General features: G+C 40.9%; 1 protein-coding gene across 5 annotated transcripts in view; it reads right to left on the reverse strand.

Moving 5' to 3' along the window:
* The window catches only part of CAMTA1 (calmodulin binding transcription activator 1), a 974,629-nt gene that overhangs the window by 537,220 nt on the left and 415,663 nt on the right, over positions 1–21,746 (reverse strand). The gene's annotated exons all lie outside the window — the stretch shown is intronic.

The raw sequence follows: 21,746 nt of genomic DNA on the forward strand, positions 1-21,746 counted from the left end.
GAAAACATGCCAATATTTGGCTAAAGCGTCTATGAAAAAGGGCTGGTTAAACAGATGCACGGTATAAATAAGCTTACAGGGGAGATACTTAACCTTCGTAAGAGAGCAGACCTTTTAAAGACATCCTCAAGGCCGGGCTCACACCTGTAATCCCAACACTTTGGGAGGCTGAGATGGGCGGATCACGAGGTCAGGAGATCGAGACCATTCCGGCTAACACGGTGAAACCCCGTTTCTACTAAAAATACAAAAAAATTAGCCGGCCGTGGTGGCGGGCGCCTGTAGTCCCAGCTATTTGGGAGGCTGAGGCAGGAGAATGGCGTGAACCTGGGAGGCGGAGCTTGCAGTGAGCTGAGATCCGGCCACTGCACCCCAGCCTGGGCAACAGAGCGAGACTCCGTCTCAAAAAAAAAAAAAAAAAATCCTCAAGATTCTTTTATGGTACAATTAACATGAAAAGATGGTGTTCATAACAGGCTCAAGTTACTATTTGTACTTGAAATTGATATAACTGCACACATCTCCTAAAATGCCATGTAAGGGACTTCCAGGTCGCCAAGGTAATGACAGCCACAAAAACTCAAATCTCCCAACGCATCCTCCAAAAACTACATGGGCAACAAGAAGAACAAAAACAACCACACAAATCCCACACACCTTTCACGTGACTGGAAATAAGAGACACTATAAACATCAAATTACCAAATTCTTGAGTTCCCACCCAGAAGTTTTATAAAGAGCAAGGGGATAAGATGGGTCCAAAAGCCAATGAAGGCAGAAGTCGAGCATGGAGAGTTTAGGAATCAATTACAATTACCTGAAGAAAGAGAAAGTACATCCTACAGGGGAGGAAAATACTAAATATGAATCCAGAAAGACCAGAATGTGGACTAGAAGGAAGTGATTTAAAGGCAGGCAGAGGCAGCATTAGAAAATATGCAGGGGAGGGAGGGAGAAGCCAGATGTGGGCATTTAGGATTCTGCAAAACAAAAAATAATGATACATACTAGGATCCTCAACTCCTCCCGCCCCTCCCCCAAAAACCAGTCATAAAGAAACTGTACTACGCTGCACTGACAGAAGAGGGAGCTCTTGAACTAAAAATCACACGAAGCACTCAATGCAGCGATGTAAGCGGTCTTCATCTGTAGGAGACTATGAAAGAAGAAAAACGAAAATGAGAATACAGAGTTCAGCGGGTAAAACTTAGCCCAAAATCCCAGCCATAAGGTGGAGGGGGAGGAACTGTGTCAAAACACTACAAACTGAATTAAAAACCTCACGATGCATCTGAAAAATATCCTCACCGCTTGTAAATGAAAAGATCAAATAACTTACTATAAGGGCAAGAGAGACAGTTGTCAGTCTTCTCAAAAACAATCTAGAAGGTGGGGCAAGGATGGAGCAGCAGTTTCATGAAACTCAAAGATTTTATATCTAGTGAAGCAGACCCTCAAAAATCAGAGGTACAGAATAAGAGTTTAAAATATGGAAGAATTGAGTGATATGCCCACAGGTGCCTCTGAAGGAATCTTCTAGAGAATTAACTTTATCCAACCAGGAGATGACTGGGGACTATTTGGCAAATTTTGGACCTAAATTAAGTGCGTAACCAAGGCTAGGAGAATCATACTTAGGTTATATATGTTTTGTCAACTACAAAATGATAGGAAACAAAAGAAGGAAAGACAAAACCAGAATAAGCTCAATGACGGTTGTAGAGGCAACAGGTGGGAGTCAAGAGACACCACTACCAACTGAAAAACCAAATGGTAAAAGTTAGTAAGAGACTAATAGGATTTTTAAAGGTAATGAGTACAAAGGTACCCATTAGACTAAAAATGAGAATTTCTTATATATAAAAAGAAATTAAATGAATATAGAAAATGTACCATGTAGAAAGACAAGTACAGCAAGTAAAACATAATATACATTGCATTTATTACACAAGATATTATACATATTGGACACATAAATAAAAGTGAATGGGCTTATGAAAATAAAAAATTTTCAATTTGGTTTAAAAAGAAAGATCCAACTATATGTTACATATAAGAGGCATATTTTCAAAAAGAGTATATTAGTCCATTCTCACGCTGCTATGAAGAACTGCCCGAGACTGGGTAATTTATAAAAGGAAAGAGGTTCAATTGGCTCACGGTTCCACATGGCTGGAGCAGCCTCAGGAAACTTACAATCATGGCAGAAGATGATGCAAACACTTCCTTCTTCACATGGCGACAGGAGAGAGAAGTGCCAAGCAAAGTGGGAGAAGCCCCTTATAAAACCATCAGATCTCATGAGAACTCACTATCATGAAAACAGTATAGGGGAAATTGTCCCCATGATTTAATTTTCTCCACCTGGTCCCGCCCTTGACACATGGGGATTGTTACAATTCAAGGTGAGATTTGGATGGGGACACAGAGCCAAACCATATCAAAGAGATTCAGAAAACCTAAAACTAAAAGGACAGCAAAGATATATGAGGCAAATGGAAATAATAAAACAAGTATTGCAATCTTGATATCAAAGTAGAATAAGTATAATTTAAGAAAAAACATTATGATACTTTCTAATGCTAAAAATCACATTCCACAATAAAAATATAACCATCATGAATACTAGAGCACCAAACAAGACTACAACCACCTTTACAGGATAGGAAATTGTAGGAAATATAGGCCAGATTTGATGGCTCACACCTGTAATCCCAGCAATTTGGGAGGCCAAGACTGGTGGATCACTTGAGGTCAGGAGTTCAAGATCAGCCTGGCCAACATGACAAAACCCTATATCTGCTAAAAACACAAAAATTAGCCGTGGTGGTGCCTGCCTATAGTCTCAGCTATTCAGGAGGCTGAGGCACAAGGATTGCTTGAACCTAGGAAGTGAGGATTGCAGTGAGCCGAGAAAGCAACACTGCACTCCAGCCTGGGCGACAGAGTGAAACTCTGTCACACACACACACACACACACACACACACACGAAAGAAAGAAACTGCAGGAAATATAGATGAAAATACTAAGAATAGTGTGTTGACCACACCGCTGTCAATACAAGAGAATCCAGATAGACAAAAAATAAGGACACAGAAGCCCTAAACAACATAATCAATTTCCTTGACAAATCAATTTGTCACTGATATGGTTTGCATTTGTGTCCCCACCCAAATCTCATGTCAAACTGTAATCCCCAATGTTGGAAGAAGAGCTTGGGGGAGGTGACTGAATCGTGGGGGAGGATTCCCCCTTGCTGTTCTCGTGATAGTGAGTGAGTTCTCAGGAGATCCCGTTGTTTGAAGGTGTGCAGCACCTCCCCCTTTACCTTCTTCCTCCTGCTTCAGTCATGCAGGACACGCTGGCTTCCCCTTCACCTTCTACCATGATTGTAAGTTTCCTGAGGCCTCCCCAGCCATGCAGGACACGCCTGCTTCCCCTTCGCTTTCTGCCATGATTGTAAGTTTCCTGAGGCCTCCCCAGCCATGCAGGACACGCCTGCTTCCCCTTCGCCTTCTGCCATGATTGTAAGTTTCCTGAGGCCTCCCCAGCCATGCAGGACACGCCTGCTTCCCCTTCGCCTTCTGCCATGATTGTAAGTTTCCTGAGGCCTCCCCAGCCATGCAGGACACGCCTGCTTCCCCTTCGCCTTCTGCCATGATTGTAAGTTTCCTGAGGCCTCCCGAGCCATGCAGGACACGCCTGCTTCCCCTTCGCCTTCTGCCATGATTGTAAGTTTCCTGAGGCCTCCCCAGCCATGCAGGACACGCCTGCTTCCCCTGCGCCTTCTGCCATGATTGTAAGTTTCCTGAGGCCTCCCCAGCCATGCAGGACACGCCTGCTTCCCCTTCGCCTTCTGCCATGATTGTAAGTTTCCTGAGGCCTCCCCAGCCATGCAGGACACGCCTGCTTCCCCTTCGCCTTCTGCCATGATTGTAAGTTTCCTGAGGCCTCCCCAGCCATGCAGGACACGCCTGCTTCCCCTTCGCCTTCTGCCATGATTGTAAGTTTCCTGAGGCCTCCCCAGCCATGCAGGACACGCCTGCTTCCCCTTCGCCTTCTGCCATGATTGTAAGTTTCCTGAGGCCTCCCCAGCCATGCTTCCTGTACAACCTGTGGAACCGTGAGTCAATTAAACTTCTTGTCTTTATAAATTACCTAGTCTCAGGTCGTTCTTCATAGCAATGTGACAGCAGACTAATTCAGTCACACGTCATACTTTTTCCTTGAATTCCCTTATAATAGATGGGGAATCTACTACACTTTCTCCGTAAGTACACACATAGACTATCCACAAAAACTGGTCATGAGTTAGGTGATAATCAATGCATTTCATAAAACAGAAATATTACAAATAAATATTTTCTGATCACAGTCTAATAAAACTGGAAAATAATGTTAAAAATCTTTTTAAAAGTAAAGCAACAGAAATACAAAAAATGTACATGTGATCATTAAAACACTACATACCAGGCTGGGCATGGTGGCTCACACCTGTAATCCCAGCACTTTGGGAGGCCGAGGTGGGAGGATCACCTGAGGTCAGAAGTTTGAGACCAGCCTGGCCAACATGGTGAAACCCCATCTCTACTAAAATTACAAAAATTAGCTGGGCATGGTGGCACACACCTGTAGTCCCAGCTACTCGAGAAGCTGAGGTGGGAGAATCACTTGAATCTGGAAGGCAGAGGTTGGCAGTGAGCTGAGATCGCACCACTGTGCTCCAGCCTGGGCGACAGAGTGAGATTTCATGTGAAAAAACAAACAAACAAACAAACAAAAAACACTACATAACAGAATTTATGAGACATATTTAAAATAGTGATCAGACTGAAAATTCATAGCCTTTATTATTTTAATAAAAATGAAAAATTAAAAATTTTAAATTCTGAGCTCAAAAAACTAGCAGAAGAACAACAGCAAAACCACAAGAAAGGGAAAAATAAAGTTAGATGTAGAAATAAATGAGGTAGATCAAATGAATCAAAATTTTGGGTCTTTTTAAAAAAATAGGATAATCACAAGCTAAACTTAATCAAAGAGTGAGAAAGCACAAATATTCCAAGTAAGAATGGCAGGATACAGACGAAGGCTTATTACATAGCTACAGTTATCAAGACTGTGTGGTATTAGCAAAGGAATTGACACATAAACCAATAGAACAGAATAGAGAACCCAGAAAGAGACCTGCACAAATACACGCAACTGATTTTTGACAGAAATGCCAAAATTAATTCAAGATAGCTTTGTTGAAAGATAGCCTTTTCAACAATTGGTGCTAGAGTGATCGGACATCCACAGGCAAAAAAATGAAAGAAAGAAAAGAAAGAAAAGAAAGAAAAGAAAGAAAAGAAGAAAGAAAGAAAGAAAGAAAGAAAGAAAGAAAGAAAGAAAGAAAGAAAGAAAGAAAGAAAGAAAGAAAGAAAGAAAGAAAGAAAGAAAGAAAGAAAGAAAGAAAGAAAGAAAGAGAGAAAGAAAGAGAGAGAAAAAAGAAAAGAAAAACCTCCACCGAAGTCTTCTCCACACCTGCAAAAACTAACTCGGAATGGACAATGGGCTTAAAACATAGGAGAAAATTTGGGAACTAGGGCTAGGCAAAAGGTTCTTAGACTTAACACCTAAAGCACAATACATAAAAGGAAAAATGGGTAAACTAGATTCCATCAAAATTGAAATCTTTGCTCTGTGAAAGACGCTGTTAACAGGATGCAAAAGAAGATACAAAGTAGGAGAAAATATTTGCAAATCACCTATCAGACAAATGACTGGTATTCAGGATATAAAAAGAACCCTCAAAGCTTAATAAAAAATAATCCGATTAGAAAATGGACAAAGGACTCCAACAGGTAATTCTCCAAAGAGAATATACAGATGGCAATAAACACATGCAAAGGTGTTCAACATCATTAGCCAAGTAGAGAAATACAAATTTAAACCACAATTAGATAACATTACACACCTATCAGGAGAGCTAAAACAAAAAATAGTGACAACACCAAATGCTGATAAGGATGTGGAGAAATGGGATCATCCATACATCGCTGATGGGAATATAAAGCACAGCTACTTTGAAAAGTGCTTTGGCAGATTCTTTAAAAGCTAAACATGTAGTTACCATACAACCCAGCAATTGCATTCCTAGGCATTTATCTCAAAGAAATGAAAATCTGTGACCACACAAACACCTGAATGCAAATGTTTATAGACACTTTATATGTAATTGCCAAGAACTAGAAACACCCAGATGTCCTTCCATGTATAAAGGGCTAAACAAACTGTGGCACATTCATTCCATGGCACATCACTCGGCAATAAAAATAAATAAGCTCTTAATACGTGCAACAATCTAGATGAATCGCGAGACAATTATGCTGAGTCAAAGTAGCCAATTCCAAAAGATAATTTATTGTATGATTCCAATTATATAATGTTCTTGATATGATAAAGATTATAGACATAGAGAAAAGATTAGTGGTTGCAAAGAGTCAAAGAAGGTGTAGGGGAGGGGAGGAAGTGAGTGTGGCTACAAAGGGCATCCTGCGGCGCACCCTAGAGGTGAGGGACATGTTCTGTATCTTAATTGTGCCAACATCAAGTATCCTGGCTGTGACACTCTGCTGTAGTCTTCAAGATGTTACCATTGAGAAAAACAGCTCAAAGGGTACATAGATCATCTCTCTGTATTAGTTCTTACAACTGCATGTGAATCAACAGTTGTCTTGAAATAGAAAGTTTAATTTAAAAAAATGCAATGTACAAAGGAGTATTTATAGTAGCAGCCTTTTGTGTAAGAAAAAAGGGGAAAATAAGAAAATACACATGTATTTGCTTATCTCAGCAAAGAAATACAAAACAGAGAAGGGGATAATAAGGAGAGTGGTTACCCATGTGTGGGGAGGGATGGGGGCAGTGACACGTCTCTGGATCTAACTTTTTTGCATAGTTTTGATTTTTTATAAACATGTTAATGTTTTCCATTCTAAAAAAAATTAACAAGGATGGGGAGAGACACTAAAATAGAACACAAGGAAAAACAAAAGAGCCTAATTATATTTTATTTCCAAAAATAACATAACCAGAGAGAAAGGGGGTAGAGATTAACCCAAAAGGCTTATGAACACAGTATTTTGATTATCTGCCCTCAGGCTAAAGAAAAAATGCTATAAACAAATACTGAACACTAGTTGGTAGGTTTGCTTTCTTCAGTGGCATAGGTTAAGTCTTATTTCATTACTTTATATATATTTTAGGATTTAGACAATAATATACTCAGGAAAATTTCTCCATGTTGGAAAAGAAAGTGTCATATATGGAAAGATGAAAGGCTAGGAGGAACCCTGTGATGTTGGACTAGAATTGGTATCATCATGAATGCACGGTTTTACACACATCCATGAATCCGGATGTTTAGAAGTAGGTATAGATATAAATGTGTTTGTGTATCTATGAATGTATCCTCACACACGCATTGCTTAGCTTCTTCTACTAAGGGAGAGAGTGACTAGACGCAATGGCATACCCCTCACAAAGAATACAGCTTTGCGAGTATTCTCGCAAAGAAGAAACCATTCTCTGCTGAAAGGAGCCAGGGCTCATTAGAGATTGATCTAATTCCAGGGTTGGTGAGAGGAAGTGGAAGGCAACCTTGGGACATTTTGCTGGGCTAGAAAAAAGGAAGTGCTCAGAGAATGATGGGTGAAATGAACCACTAAGAACAACAACATAAATGAATCTCAAAATCACGATAATGAGTGAAATCATCCTTATACAAAAGAATGTATATTGCACATGTTTCATTTAGATGAAGTGCTAGAACAGGTAAAACTAATCTATGGTGAGAACAAAATCAGAACAGTGGTTGCTGCTGAAGATGATGGGGCAAGAACTGGTGAGAAAGGAACATGAAAGAACTTTCTGGACTGGCTGCAACGCTCTACAACTTGATAGGGGTTTGAGTCACACAGGTGCATGCACTGGTCAAAGCTTGTTCAATGGTACACTTACTATGTTTACCTTGCACTGTAAGGAAGTTTTACCGAGTGAAAGAACTGTAAATAAATGTTAAAGTCTAGACACTATCATGGCTGCCAAAGCGTTTATGGATGAAGTGTGCTGACATCTACAACTTACTTTGAAATGCAATTTAAACAGAAGATGCATTGCTGGGTGAATAGCTGAATAGATCTGTGATAAAGACAGCATGACAAAATGTTCATTAAAGAACCTAGGTGATAGGTACATGAGTGTTCATTGAAAAAAAATCTGTTAACTTTCTCTATGTTTGAAGTTTTTCATAATAAAATGTTGTGGAAAAATATGATGGGGATTTGTCAAAAAGACACAGTAGTCATATTGAAAGGGCTCCCATTGGCCAAATCTGTGACAATATAACTACCTAAATAACTAGGTTATAAACCACTGGACAAATATCTAACCCAATTAATGTAACTCAGTCAACAAAATCTAGTCAATGGAACTCACTGGGTAGGAATCCATGAGTCCGTATGGGGATAAACGAATCAACGAGTAAATAAATAAATGTAAGAAAGCAAAAGCTTTCCAATTTGGTACAGATTGCTAAACGATAAATAAATTTAGAGAAAAATCACCATCTGGCATGCATTATAATAATTGATTCAGACAAGAATTATCAATGGATGCTAAAACAAGGGGTAAAAGTTTAATGAAATACAAGCTACTTACACAGACCTAACCTATTTTTCCATAAAATGCTAATTAATTAAGAAGAGAATAAACAATAACTTTACACTGGAGAAACCTAGCAGATACCATCCTAACCAATGATCAAAGTTAACAATCCCAGTAAGGAGCAGGCAACCATGCACCTTCTAATACGATGCACTAAGAACAAACTCTGTGTCGCTTCTGTGGTGTTCCTGCCAAAATTGCATATCCTGAATCTAGTCCTAAGGAAACATCTGACAAACCCCACGCAAAGGACAGTCTACAGAATAACTGGCCTGTATGCTTCAAAAATGGCAAGGTCATGAAAGACAAAGAAAGACTGAAGAATTGGTTGATGGTGATTACAGAGACATGGAAACTAAATATAATGTGAGATTCCGGATTGGATCCTAGAACAGACTATTGTTTTTATTATTATATTCTGCTATAAAGGAGATTGTTGGTGGCAGGAATAAAGTCTACAGATTGGATAATGCTATTGCATTGGTACTATTTTCCTGACTTTGATTGTTGCACTGGGTTATGCAAGAGGATGTCCTAGTTCTCAGGATATACACGTTGAAGTGTTTAGGGTTAATGGGGCATCATGTCTGAAACTTACTTTCAAATGGTTCAGTCGTGCATGTGCACACACACAGACTAAGGCAGATATGATAAAATGTTAACATCAGGGGAATCTGGGTGAAGGGCATATGGGATTTCTTCATTTTATTCCTACAACTTTTCTGAAATCTTGAAATGACTTAAAAATAAAACATTAATAAAAAATTAAATGCTATATAATGTCAGAATTCTCTATTCTTTCTTGGTCCAAAATGGGGGAGGTTCTACTGACTCAGAAACCTCTAAAGATTACGAACTTCCGTGGCCATTTGACACTCCCTGGAGTGTCAACATTCAAGGCACTAACCAGGAGCTAACCAGCCCCTGCGACCTGTGGAGTAGGTAGGTGATGCTCTTGGGCTGAAGAACGAGGTTGTTTCATACATTACTCTGGCCAATTCCAACAGATTGTTGCTGACAGAGCTCTGGGTTCTCTCAAAGAGAGTGCCAAGGAACAGACCTGACAGCTGCCTCCCCCTCCCAGTTCTGGAACCACCATCAAAGATGCAATTAATAATCCAAGGGCGAGACTCCTTTTTCTCACACAGTCTCAGATATGAATCAGCCCCAAAGTGTTAATAGATCAACAGTTATCTCTAATACCAAATACAATTTGCATTTGAGATGACATCTGCAATATTTTAAAAGCCAACGTCTAAAACAACAAACTTGGCAGTTTTTCTGAGTAGCAATTAACACAGTGACTAATCCTATCAAGGAGATAGTAATTGGCATGGAGACATCCTTCTCACACCAGCGGCAGGTTGAAAAACTTAATCTTAACCTCTTTTTAACAGTGTAGACTCTAGAGCACCTCTGCATATCAAGGAAACTAAAGCAATTATTAAGGACAAGGGTAATTACCCTACAGTTTCAACAACAACGAAAAAAATTAGAAGTATTCAAACAACAATCACATAGGAGAAAGCGGGGGATGGGGGCTTGAAGCATGGTTAAAGGCTATTTCTGTATCATGGTCAGACCAGGAATAGACTATGGTGTCTCCATGGCCCCACTCAAGACAGAGTCAGCCACAGCCCCATGCCAGCCAGTCTGCCCAGCAATGGTCACTCTGGCACATAGCTTTCTATACGAAGGGCTCAAGAGCTGATCTAGTCAAGTAGGAGGTCCCAAGGATTTGACATGTGAAACACTTTACACATATCATCAAGTTGGTCCCTTCGACATCATCAGAACACACTATATTTACTCTCAACCCACATAGTCAAGTTATTCTCCCCAAGTATGATGCCTTTCCCCAGAATCTGTCTAAAGCCTCCCCATCCTTCAAGGCTCAGCTATGGTTCTAGGAAACAATCCCAACCCACAGCAGCCCTCAGTGAACACTGGGCAATTTAAGTGCCTCTCCTCTGACCCACAAGAGCAAAACACAGAGGTGCACAAGTTGACTCATTGCTTCCTGTGGGCTGGCTTGATTTGCACCTTCAACAGAATCGACATGGTTTTCAAGAGCCAAGTCCCTGCCCTATGCAGCTTTCACATCACCTAGCACAGGGGTAGACAAACAGGTAAAATTCTGGCAATCAATTCCACAGCATCTCAGATGCTCAACAAGGTACCCAATACTCAACAGCATAAAGGGAGAAAGAGGCTCTTTGTGTGTGTGTGCATTGTGACTGACCTGATCATTGCAGAATTTTCAGGGAAGTACGTGATATGTGTTTACCAAATGAATAAATGAATGAATGAATGCACAATGAACAAACCAAAGAACAAACCAACTTTTGTGAGCCTGGACCAGTTTGTCTGGGAGGTTAGCAAGTGTATCCAGTAAGGTCAAGGCAATAGATAAGCCAGCTGCACAAGCCAGCAGGCTTCTCCCAGAAAGCACTGCCTGACGTAAGCCCGGTCTACACCTGCAATGCTGCCCAGCTGCCTGGAGGGTGTGCTGTTCGGCACAAGAGGAGCAAGCATAGAGAGAGAGGCTTCCAGCTTGGAAGGGATGTGTTAACCTTTTTGAAGTAGATGACATGGCACTTTATTGAGTATGGAAACTTCTTACCCATATACTGTAACCAAACCTTAGTTATAACCCTGGTTTTGCTGGGCAGCAGAATGAGGGAATTGCTAATGGAGGAAATGCCTGGACCTGAGGTGAGTGGGCACTTAGCTTTCAAATGCCCAGGAGAGGTAGCAGGGCCCCAAACACTAAAGGAAGAGAAGAGCTCTTATTTCAGGAAGACTGGAGAGAGAAAGGCAGGTCTCAGATCCACAAGGTACCAGGAGCTTGGAATAGACCATACCATACGGAGAAGCACAGAGCCGGTGATTTGGTCATAAGAAATAAGGGAGGGGCACCTGGGTCAAGGCCACAACTGGATCAGCCACTGGTCTCACGACCCAGGATCCTGCAATGTACCCCTTTAGAAATAGGGTTGATCCTAGATCCACCCATTAGAGGTAGAACAGGGCTCCAAGGTCAGCTTTCAGTTGTTGGTGATTGTGTCGGTTGGAAAAATAGAGTGCATATTTTTAGGTGGTATACACATTTTTATCAGGATGAATTCAGCTTTTTAAAACAAGAAAACATTCGATGACCGATTTTCCCCCTGAATTTGTAATATAATGTGATAGAAGAGATGTGTTCTTTTCTTTCCACATTCATTTTATATAGACCTCCCTGTCAGTGTCAGCAACCCAGCCCTTAACACACCCACTGGGTATCACTGGTGTTATCCAGCGATATCATCTAATGTAAACATGTCTCCTCTTCCAAGTGGGTGGAAAGCCCCAGGAGGGGGGCCGGGGGGGGAACTAGGTCTTATTCATCACTAAGCCCTGTTCAGCACCTAGTAAAGTGTCAGTACAAGATGCTACTCAGTGGATGCTGATTGTTGATAATTATATAACAGATATAATGCAAGTAAGTCAGCAAAGAAATTCCTCTAGGAGGCCAGTACCAGGGCTAGACACTCCTTAGCTAATAAAGTGCTTAATTTTTACAGAAGTGCATTTCCTTCTCAGGAGACTAGGAAAGCAGCATTGCAGTTCCCAACTCCTACCAACAGCCACATGTTTCTGAATGAGACGGGGCACTTAGAAGAAGCAGGCCGGGGATGGGGTGCACAATCTAGAATGAGAGGGGGGCATTTGGAGGAAGCAGGCTGGGGATGGGGTGCACAATCCAGAATGAGAGGGGGGCACTTAGAAGAAGCAGGCCGGGGATGGGGTGCACAATCCAGAATGAGAGGGGGGCACTTGGAGGAAGCAGGCCGGGGATGGGGTGCGCAATCCAGAATGAGAGGGGGGCACTTGGAGGAAGCAGGCCGGGGATGGGGTGCGCAATCCATGGAGACTGTGTCCATGTGGGAAGCAGCATTTGGGTCAGAATTTGGAAACCAAGGACTTAAGAACAGTCATTAAAAAGCATGCTTCTGTGCCATTTGTACTCCCTCAGACTCAAATTTAAGCACTGACAATAGCTAATGTTGGTAAAAATGTGAAGTGAAGCAACAGAGGCTCCCACATTACAGAAAGGAGTGAGAACAGAATTATTGCCTTTGGAAAACTACTTGACAAGTTCAGCAAATGAGAAACAATCTAAATGCCCATCCAAATACAAACAGATAAATATCCTGTGATATATTCATACAATGGAATAGTACACACCAGTGAAAACAAATAATGGAGTTACAAACATCCACAAAGATGAATCTCATGAAAACACACTGGAGAAAAACACATTTACAACTCAAACACACAAAAAAGGATTCAGTAAACTAGCAGAATATAAAACTGGCACTCAGAAATCAGTACTATAAAGAAACTCCCATGTATAATAGCAACAACAAAGATAAACTATTTAGGAATAAATTTAGTCAGGTATGTGCAAAACCTCCATGAGAAAACTTTTTAAAACTAAATAACACAAACGTATTCCTCAACAAATGCGAAGACATAAATTCTTCTTGGATGAGACAACTCAATATCATCACAATGCCAGTTCTCCCTAAGTTAATTTATAAATGTAATGCAATTTTATGGAGCTAGACAAATTGATACTATAGTTCATGTCGGAAAATTAACCTTCAAGAAAAGCCAGGAACACAGAAAAGCCTCAATGGGAACATAAGCCCTACCAGACATTAAAAATACTACAAAGCCTTCATAATTAAAACAGTGTATCCTGGTGTATGAGTTGACAGAGAAGTAGAGTAGAAGTCCAGACAAGCCCCAACCACATTTGGAAATGTAGTATATGATAAAGGTGGCCTCTAAAATTACTGGAGAAAACAGATGCTTTTAAATAAGTGCTGCTGGAACAACTAAATAACAATTTTAAAAAATTAAATCCATTATCTCCTACCAAGCACAATAATGAATTCCAAATGAATCAAAGGTTAAATGTAAGAAAAAAAAATGAAACCATACAAGTACTAGAAGAAAATTGGGTTAATTTCTTTTTGACCTGGATGTAGGATGGGTTTTCTTACTATGACTCAAAAATATGCATGCAGTAAAAGAAAAGATTGATGAATAGGACTACATAGAAATAAAAAGTTTTTTCACAGAAGACACATCTGATATTCAAAGACACAAAAAGGTTGAAAGTAAAAGCATGAAAATAAATATGTCATGCAAACACAAAGTTGGAATGGTTATACCAAGTCAGATACAACAGACTTTAAAAGAATGTTACAAGAGATAGAAGGACATTCCATAAAAAAAAAAGGGTCAGTCTATCAGGAAGATATAACAATTATAAACACAATGAACCTAATAACAGAGCACCAAAATACATGAAGAAAAAATGGATAGAAATGAAGATAAAGGTAGACCATCCAATAATAGTATTTGGAGGCCGAGCATGGTGGCTCATGCCTGTAATCTCAACACTTTGGGAGGCGAGGTGGGTGGATCACCTGAGGTCATCAGGAGTTCAAGATCAGCCTGACCAACTTAGTGAAAGCCCATCTCTACTAAAAATACAAAATTAGCTGGGCATGGTGGCACATGCCTGTAATCCTAGCTACTTGGGAGGCAAGGCAGGAGAATCGTGAACCCAGGAGGCAGAGGTTGCAGTGAGCTGAGAGCACAACATTGCAATCCAACCTGGGCAACAAGAATGAAACTCTGGGCTGGGCGTGGTGACTCACGCCTGTAATCCCAGCACTTTGGGAGGCCGAGGCGGGCGGATCACTGAGGTCAAGAGATCGAGACCATCCTGGTTAACACGGTGAAACCCCGTCTCTACTAAAAACACAAAAAAGTTAGCCAGGTGTGGTGGTGAGCGCCTGTAGTCCCAGCTACTCAGGAGGCTGAGGCAGGAGAATGGCGTGAACCCGGGAGGCGGAGTTTGCAGTGAGCCAAGATTGTGCCACTGCACTCCAGCCTGGGCGACAGAGCGAGACTCCATCTCAAAAAAAAAAAAAAAAAAAAAGAAAGAAACTCTGACTCAAAATAATAATAATAATAGTATTTGGAGGCTCTAATAGTCCAGGTTCAATAACAGATAGAACAACTAGATAGAATATTGGCAAGAAGGGAGAAGATCTGAACTACACTATTAAACAACAAACTAACATATGTTTCTAGAGCACTCTACCCAAGAATAGTATACACATTCTTCTTAAAGGTACATGGAACATTATCCAGGATAGACCATCTGCAAGGCCATAAAACATACCTCAATAAATGTAAAAGGACAGAAATAATACAAAGTATGTCTTCCAACCACAATGAAATGAAATTAGACATCAGTAGCAGAAAAATAATGGGAGAAACTCACAAATATGTATAAATTAAACAACACATTCTCACATAACAAATGCATGAAAGAAGAATCAAACGGGAAATCAGAAAATACAAGTATTGGTAAACATGAAGACACAACATACCAAAACTTATGGGATGCTATGAAATTTCTTCTCTCCCAAAAATATAAAAGTAACTGAGAAAAAAATAAGAAAGAAAAATCTCAAATGAATAACCTAATACTCCACCTTAAGACTGGAAAAAGAGGCACAAACTAATCCAAAAGTAAGCAGAAGTTAGAAAATAATAAATATTACAGTGGAAGTTAATGACGTGAGAACAGAAAAATAAAGAAAATTGATGAAACAAAAAGTTCATTCTTTGAAAATATCAAAATCAGCAAATCCTTAGACTGACCAAGAAAAAGAAAAAGAGAAAACTCAAATAACTAGAGGCAAAAATGAAAACAGGGACAGTATTATCAACCGTACAGAAATGAAAATGACCACAAAGGAATACTATGAACTATACACCAACAAATTAGATAGCTTAGATGAACAAATTCCTATAAAGATCCCAAACTATTAAAACCAACTCAATAAAAAAAAAAAGATGGTCTGAATATATTAATAACTGTAACAAATGAAAAGACTGAATTGGCAATTTAAAAAAAAAACTACCCACAAAGCAAAACCCATGCCCAGGTCGCTTTACCACTGAATTCTACCAAACATGTAAATAATAATGAATGTGATTCTTCACAAACTCTTTCAAAAAATATGAGGAGAGAATATGTTCCAATTCACTTTATGAAACCTGTATTGCTCTGGCACCAAAACCAAACAAAAACATTATAAGAACATTACTCACCAACACCTCTTATGGGTATGGATACAAAAATCCTCAACAAAATACTAGCAAACTGAATCCAGCAACGTGTAAAAGGAATTACATACCATGACCACGTGAGACTTATCCCAGGAAGTCAAGGTTGGTTCAGCATCTGAAAATCAACTAAGTTTTACATCATATCAATTAATAGACTAAAAAACAGAAGTCACATGATCATCTCAATAGACGCTGAAAAAGAATTTGACTAAATCCTCACGCTTAAACATCCAACTAGAAGAAAACTTCCTCAACCTAATAAAGGACACCTACAAATATCCCACAGCTAACAACACACTTAATGATGAAAGACTGGCTGGCTTTCTCCTAGGGCAGGAACAAGATAAGAATGTCTACTTTTACTCCTATTCAATATTGTACTGGAATTTCTAGCCAGGGCACTAGGCAAGAAACATAAATAAAAGACCTCCAGGTTGGAAAGGAAGAAGTAAAACTACATTCACAGATGAGATGATCTTTTATTTAGAAAATAGTGGGGGATCCACTAAAAAACACCATGAGAACTAATGGACAAGTTCAGCAAGGCTGCAGGTTACAAGATCAATATATAAAAATAATTGTGTTTTTACCCAATTGCAATAAATAATCTGGAAATGAAACTAAGAAAACAATTGCATTCACAATTTAATTAAAAATAATAAACTATTTGGGAATAATTATAAGAAGAGAAGTCCAAAACTTACACTGCAAAAACTATCAAACATGGTTGAAGCAAATTAAAGAAGACCTAAATAAATGGAAAAACATCAGTGTTCATGGATCAGAAAACCTAACATCGTTAAGATGGCAGTACTCTCCAAACTGCTCTACAGACTCAATTCAATCTCTGTGAGAATTCCAGCTGACTTCTTTGTAGATATTGTCAAGCTGATTCTAAAATTCATATGAAACTGTAAGAGACACAGAATAGCCAAAACAATACTAAGAAAAGAACAAAGTAGGAGGATTCACACTTTCTGAATTCAAAATTTACTACAAAGCAATGGTAATCAAGACAATGTGGTACTAGCACAAAGACAGACGTACAGATCAATAGAATAGAAACGAAAGCCTAGAAGTAAACCCATACAGCTGTCATCAATTGACTTTTGACAATGGCACCAAAACCATTCAACTGGGAAAAAATAGTCTTTTCAACAAATGAAGCTGGGATAACTAGCTAGTCACGTGCAAAAGAATGAAATTGAACCCTTACCTCATACCATATACAAAAATAAACTCAAAACAGATGGATCAAAGGGCTAAATGAAAGAGCTAAAACTGTAAAATTCCTAGAAGAAAACATAGGTATAAACATTCACGGCCTTGGATTGGCAAATCATTTTTTAGATATGACACCAAAAGCATGAACAACAAAATAAAAAACAGATACATTGGGCTTCTTCAAAACAAAGAACTTTTGTGCTTCAAAGGATACCATAAAAAATTGAAACTGTGGAATAAGATAAAATATTTGCAAATTATATATCTGATAAAGAACTTGTATCTAGAATATATAAAGAACTCTTACAGCTTAACAATAAAAAGGACAGGTAATCCAATTTAAAAATAGGCAAAGACTGTGAACAGACATTTCTCTAAGGAAGAAATACAAATGGAAAATATACAAACATACACCCAAAGACGCTTGACATTATTAGCTATCAGGGAGATTCACATCAAACCATAATGAGATGACACTTTATACCCAGGAGGAAGATGAGAATCTAAAAGTCAGATAATAAGAAGTGTTGACAGAGAACCTAGAACCCTCATACCCTGCTGATAAGAATGTAAACTCGTGTGGCCACTTTGGAAAATGGTCTAGGTCTAATAGTTCCTCAAATAATTAAACACAGAGTTACCATGTGACCCAGCAATTTTACTCAGGTGGATACCCAAAAAAGAAACGAAAAACAAAATGTCTACACAAAAACATGTGCACAAATGTTTATAGCATCATGATTAATAACAGCCAAATGAGTTATATCCACATAATGAACCCAAATGAGTTATATCCATATAAGGAAATATTATTTAGTCATAAAAAGGAATGAAGCACTGATACATGCTACAAGGTGGATGAACCTTAAAAACATGATGCTAGGCCGGGCGCGGTGGCTCAAGCCTGTAATCCCAGCACTTTGGGAGGCCGAGACGGGTGGATCACGAGGTCAGGAGATCAAGACCATCCTGGCTAACACGGTGAAACCCCGTCTCTACTAAAACAATATAAAAAACTAGCCAGGCGAGGTGGCGGGCGCCTGTAGTCCCAGCTACTCAGGAGGCTGAGGCAGGAGAATGGCGGGAACCCGGGGGGCGGAGCTTGCAGTGAGCTGAGATCCGGCCACTGCACTCCAGCCTGGGCGACAGAGCAAGACTCCGTCTCAAAAAAAAAAAAAAAAACATGATGCTAAATGAAAGAAACCAGTTACCAAAGGCCACATATACGATTTCATTCTTACAAAAGTCCAAAACAAAGAAAGCTATAGAGACTGTAAGTGGATTCATGGTTGCAGACGGCTGGTGGTGGGGAGTGGGGATGGGGAGATAGTGAAGTGATGGCTACAAAATATGGCATTTCTTTTTGAGGTGATGGAAATGTTTAAAATCAATGGGGGCACATTTCTGTGAATACACTAAAAATCACTGAATTGTACACTTTAAATGGTGACTTGTACAGTATGTGAATTATATTACAATAGAGCTGTTTTTCAAAATGTTTAACTTTTAAGCCTGATGAGAAACAAGATATTCACCCAGTCCCCAAGTACCACCTCATGAGATACTTACTAATTAGAAAAAATAAACAGTACTTTCCAGTAGAGAAATCTGGCAGACAACCACCTTAATCGAGCGATGAGTTAACGCCAACCAGCAATGTGCAAATCTCCTGATACAAGCTACTGAGAAGGACAGAACACGGCTTCCGTAGTATTTTGGACAACACCTTTGTAATCTAATCTAACTATGCGGAACCTCAGACAAACCAGAACTGAGGGACATTCTGCAAAATATCAGGCCTACACTCATCAAAAATGTCTGATTCAAGAAAGAAAAAGAAAGACCGCAGAACTCTTCCAGATTAAGAAACTGGACCTACGTGCAACCCATGGTCCCAGATTGAATCCGGGACCAAAACTCAAACAACCATTTGTTTTCCATTTGCTATAAAGAACATTACTGGGACAATTATTGAAATTTCTCTAAGGGATGAGGATAAAATAATAATAGTATCACACTGATGTTAATTTCCTGACTTTGATATTTGTACTGTGGTTATGTATAAGACGTGGTTATGTACAAGAATGTCCTTGGTCTTAAACATACAGTGAAGTATTTAGAGGTAAGAAGCTTCATGCCTTCGATGTATTCTCAAATGTTTCAAAAGAGTGTTAAAATGTTACATATGTATACCATTTCTTATATATACACACACCCACACACACAGAGAATAATTAAGTATATATATAGTGAAATGTGAACAACTACGAAATCTGGCGAATGATATACAAATGGTACTTGTATGTTTTAAAAAACTTTTCAACTTTCTGAAATTGTTTCAAATAAAAATTTTAATTAAAAAAGCATGCTTGCAGTACAATGTCATTTATATAAAAGTTCTAAAGCAGATGAAAGAAAATTATCCTCATCTATATACACATGCAGCAAAGGTGTATAAACATTCACGACAGTGCTTACCTCTGGGGAGGATGGGGCCAGGTATGCAATAACTGTGTTTTATTTCTCAAGCTGGTGGCGGGGATGAGGCTATCCATTTTATTGTTATTTATCTTTTTGTATATCTAGAATACTGTATAATAACATTTAAAATTTAAAAACCCACTCCCCACCCTCCCTCCCCAGCCACCATCCTCCTTTCCACCAACTGCAGGACCGCACTGGGCGGCGAGTTCCCGTGCGTCCTTGGATACATTTCAGCCACACTGAGAAACTCCCCCTGCACACACGGCTGGGTTCCCTGGAGAACAGGACCAAGGGCAGGACGTGCCCACCGCTGCCTTGGGTGGGAGGGAAGAATTCTTCCAGGCGGCAGCTGGTGCTTTTGGGAAGGACAGGGGAAGGGGGTTGTGCACCAGGCACAGGACACGGGGGCAGATGACTTTCCAGCCCTACGGTCCGGTGCCCGTGTCTGGGAAACAGTATGGGGTCCCCACGGCTCCTCGTAGAAGCAAGGGGCATTCCCAGCCCAGGGAGGCTGAGCAGCAGGCGTCCTCCCTGAAGCAGGGCTGACGCCACCACCTCGCATGGACTGAGTAACAAAAGAAGTGACCTCTGCCTGGCTCGCTTTTACCCTCCGCTTGGAACTGACGCCCCGCTGAGCGCAGCTTGCTTCCCACAGTCGGACAGGAGGAGGCGTCTCCAGACAGGATGCCCAGCCGGCGGAGGCGCGGGGGCGGGTCCAACCGAGTCCCAGGCCTCGCCTGTCCTCTGAAAAGGAGTTGGGGGGGGGATCAGTAAACAAGGAACCTTCTCTCCTTCAGCAAAGATGGAGACAGCACCCACCACGTGCCGCACAAACCTCCAGGCGCTGAGGAGAGAGAGGTGGGGGGAAACAGACAAACACCTCTGCCCTCCTGGGAGGCGGTGGAAGAGAATAAACAAAACAAACAAGCCGGCACACAATATGTCAACTGGGAGTAAGTGCTTTGGAGAACAAAAAGGTCAGGAGTAGGGAAGAAGAACTGGAGTCTGGGGGGCTGTGTGCTCCAGCCTGCATCCAGTGCTGCGTGCGGGGTTCCCTGCCTGCAGGGGCCTCCCCCAGCCTCACTACAGGAATGGAGCAGAGGTCTGCAGGCATCTGTTCCAAGCCAGAGGCCCAGGGTCAGGGAAGATCTGGCCAGGAAGAAGACTGTCAGCAAAGACTTGAAGGAACAAGGGAAGCTATGGGTATCGGGAAAGATGGTCCGGAGCAGAGCCACAGCAAGAAGAGTTCCCAGAGGTGGAAGCGGCCACTCGCCTCTTAGCAGAGGCTCAAAGAAGTCAGTGTGGTGAAGGGGGTATGAGTGATGGAAATACCCTCTGGAAATGAGACCCAAAGAGGTCTTGGGGGTTACTCAGGCTGATGTCAGGAGGACCTAGGGCTGCTGAGATGTGGAAGGGACACATTCCTGATACCGTCTGAAGTGCAGCAGCAACCACGGTCCATAGGAGCCATCAGGGCACACACAGGTCAGCACCCACCTTCGCAAGCAGAGGCCTCGTGTGCCACTTGCACTGTGTGATTCCAGAAGAGTCGGGGTCAGGACCAGTGAGAGGTCATGGGTGGGAGAGTGGGGGCGTGCCTAAGCTGCAAACTGTGGTGAGGCCGCCTCCAGGCAGGGGTCGGCAGGGACATCCTGGCTCTGCTAGGCACACTGAGCAGGGCCTGGGGAAGTTCACACACTTGAATGAGGCACAATTCAACCTTTTATGCAAGAGAAAGGCAGGGGCAGAAACTGCATTCCTAGGTTTGGGTCACCCCGATATCCTAGAACTTACTGAGAAGATGGGACTTCCCCTGCTGTTGACTGGAATGTTTCCAGTGTCCTGAAAAGGGGCATGACCTGGATTTGAAGACCACTCTGCAACCCTCCAGCTAAATGACCTAGGGTAGGATTCCCACCCTCTCAGAGTCTTTCTTCTCAACCAGGAAGAGGGAATGAAAAATACCCCAATTGTTGGGAGGCTTCAATGAAATGAGTAGATAAACAAGCAAGTAGATAATGTGTGGGGGGCAGCCAATACTTTGAGTGTCCTTTCCTTCCTCCTCACTTCTCCCAAGAACATCCCACATGCAAGTTCCTGAAAAAGAGAACAGCCATCCCCCAGG

This window comes from Rhinopithecus roxellana, chromosome 12, assembly GCF_007565055.1.
Source record: "Rhinopithecus roxellana isolate Shanxi Qingling chromosome 12, ASM756505v1, whole genome shotgun sequence".
Lineage (NCBI taxonomy): Eukaryota > Metazoa > Chordata > Mammalia > Primates > Cercopithecidae > Rhinopithecus > Rhinopithecus roxellana.